This window comes from Pteropus alecto, unplaced genomic scaffold (genome assembly GCF_000325575.1).
Source record: "Pteropus alecto unplaced genomic scaffold, ASM32557v1 scaffold95, whole genome shotgun sequence".
Classification (NCBI taxonomy): domain Eukaryota; kingdom Metazoa; phylum Chordata; class Mammalia; order Chiroptera; family Pteropodidae; genus Pteropus; species Pteropus alecto.
The window spans coordinates 24,290,242-24,293,272 of NW_006441071.1; the positions used below are offsets into that span (position 1 = coordinate 24,290,242).

At 38.7% G+C, this 3,031-nt stretch overlaps 1 pseudogene; it reads left to right on the plus strand.

The window, feature by feature from the left end:
* The first annotated feature begins 506 nt into the window (after positions 1-506).
* On the plus strand, positions 507-624 carry LOC112485089 (annotated as a pseudogene).
* The last annotated feature ends 2,407 nt before the right edge of the window (positions 625-3,031 follow it).

Consider the following 3,031-nt stretch of genomic DNA (forward strand, 5'->3'; position numbering starts at 1 on the left):
ATCAGCTGCCAAATCCTCCTTAAGGGGCACAGAAGTCAACGAGATACCACCCAATTCTTTACGAGCTAAAACAATCACTGTAGGAAAAGTATTCTTTTTCCAATACTTCTATATGAGAGAAGGATGTGAAACATGATTCTGTTAAGGATCACAAAGTTATTCTAAGCAACCCAAATTTCATTTTATTATTAATATTATTATTATTACTTCATCATTGTGATTTTGGGCTTCTATTCTGGATAGGCTCTTTCCTGTGCTATTTTTTGTCTATCATCTATGACTCTTAAATGGCAAGGAATTATTCACCCAACCCAAAAGTCCTAGATTGCTCCCCAGTCCATCATGACTGAAAGAAAAATACTGCCTCAATGTAGTGCTTAGGGCTGGGCTCCCCAGCTATTCGGGGGCTGGCTGAGAGAGCAAATTTAAAGAGCCCAAGAAGTAAAAATAGAAAAGCTAGCAACAGGTTGGAGAAGGAGGTACAATCGGTTAAAAGAAAGGGTCTAGTCTAAGCCATGCCACACTGAATAAGCCCAATCCCATCTGATCTTGGAAGCTATGCAGGGTTGGGCCTGGTTAGTACTTGAATGGGAGACCACCTAGGAAGACCAGGTGCTGTATGCATAAAAAATAAAAAAATAAGAGATTATAATATAAGCTGACAATGTCCTTGCAATCTGTGAGATCAACCAAGGATTGCCTCGCCTAAAAAAAAAAGGTCTAACATGGCTGTGGACTACACTTGTGTTTTTTTTTGTTGTATTTGAACTCACAAAAAATACTCTTTAAGCAACATCTTCCAACCAGAAGGTCAGTTATCTTAAATAATAACAATGACATTTATATGGTTCTTTATAACATCTATAATGTTATGACATTTGAAATAACAATGTCTAGTATGAGTTCTATATTAAGAGGTTGCCTAATGTTCACTGGCTGAAGCAGATTTCGCAGGAATCTGGTTCTTTTGACGCAGATGAAAAAAAGAAGTTACTTTTCCATTGACAGAGTACTTACTGTATGCTCGGTGTAGGACACTGTACCATGGAACTATTTATGTTCTTCTGGACTTCTGTTGTGTGTATGTGTGTGTATATGGGAGGGGGGGTAGAGTGAAGTTCCCAGCTCTCCTTACTGAAGATATTATGATTTTAAATGTCTTTTTAGTCTTTCATTTGCTTGTTTGTTTGTTTCTCTAAAAATCAAGAAATCTAAATACTTTGCAAGAAATCTGATTCAGATCCAGCAATGAAAATAATTTAATTATTGTAAGGTATGAACTGCATTCGGTGAAGGAAGAAGTGACATTATCTTGAGGGCTTTCTGAGCAATTTGTAGACAGTTCTATAGGAGGATACTTCTAACTCAATTTGCCTAAGGAGTTATACTATGGAGACTATAGATTCCTGATAAATCTGTGACCAGAAAGAATAATAATGACCCCCATCCTCCATCATTGCAAAACTGGATTAGGTTCTCCTCTTGTGTCTTACCATAGAATGCCACACTAACCTCTGTTACATTTGTCATACTATTGAATAACTGTCTATTTAACAATCTGTACCCCATATTAAGTAGTGAGCAACTTGAGGCCAAGGACTACATCTTATTCACCTGTATGTCAGTTATTAGTTGTCTCTCAGCTCCAAATGCATCCTTCAATATGTGTTCTATAATAAACCATGGAATTCCTGTAAGCATTTTCTCATTCAAAGTGAGCATAGTGTTAAGCCTTCTCAGTAGAGGGTACTGAAAGGACTCTCCAGGAGGAAGGGGCTTCCTGTAATTTCTCATGGGAGTAGTGGTGGGGATAAGGATATTCAGTGCTATCCATACAGAGAGAATGCAAACCACCCTACCCCTCACACATGCATGCTGGGTCTGGCAATAACCTGTCCACAGCCTACTCTAGAGGGAACCCAAAGTTCCACAGCCAGCCCCAGTGCAGGCTGTATGGCCATGCCACAAGTTATTGATGGCCTACCCCCGCACCTGTACTCTGGAGGGTTGCCTGTATTTCCCCAGCAACTCCAGACTAGCTCTTGCTTAGTGAGACTAGTCAATATTTCTGCTCTATGGTGGCTGAATTACACTCCACCAATGTAATCCTTGAGTTTCCTTGGTTACTCTCCCCTACTCTTAGGGTACCATATAAAGTCTCCATATAAATTATAGTCAATAATTCTTATATTAAACTTCCCCTGTAAAACCTATTGTGTAATTTCTATCTCCTGATTGTTGCAATCTGAGGATGTTCACTGCCTAGTACAGTATCTGGAATCTCGGAAGCTATCAGTAAGTAGTCGCTGATTATTTAATAAATGAATGAATAGATAAAAGGATGAATGAGAATATTAAAAGTTAAGAGGTTCTTAACTCTTGCATTCTGGTTTTCTTGCTAATTAGTATTTCAATCTCTCCTCACAAAACATGAGCTTCACTTCTGTTCAGTCAAGGAGTCATCAAACTACCAGGGAATTTGGTGATTATAATTTTCTCATTCTGAACCAAATACTATTAATTTCCAAGTCCTTAGAAATGAAATTTAAGTTTTACCTCATGTATTAGTCAGAGTTCTCCAGAGAAACAGAAGCGACAGGAAATACACACATATATACATATATGAGATTGATTTAACGTAAGGAATTGGTTCATGTGATTATGAGGACTTGAAAAGTCCAAAATCTGCAGGGTAGGCTGGCAGGCTGGAGGCCCAGACCAGCCAATGCTGTAAGTGAAGTCTACAGCAATCTGCTGGAAAATTCCCCCACTTGCAGAAAGCTGACCTCTTTGTTCCATTCAGGCCTTCATCTAATTAGATGAGGCCCATTCACATTATGGAGGGCTGTCTGCTTTACTCAAAGTCCACCAATTGAAATGTTAATCTTATCTAAAACACCATCACAGAACACATCCAGGATCACATTTGGCCAAATATCTGGGCACACTGTGGCCTAGTTAAGTTGACACATAAAATTAACCATTAAACTCTTCTAAACTTATCTTTGCTAGGAGAGAAGGAGGAAGGGAA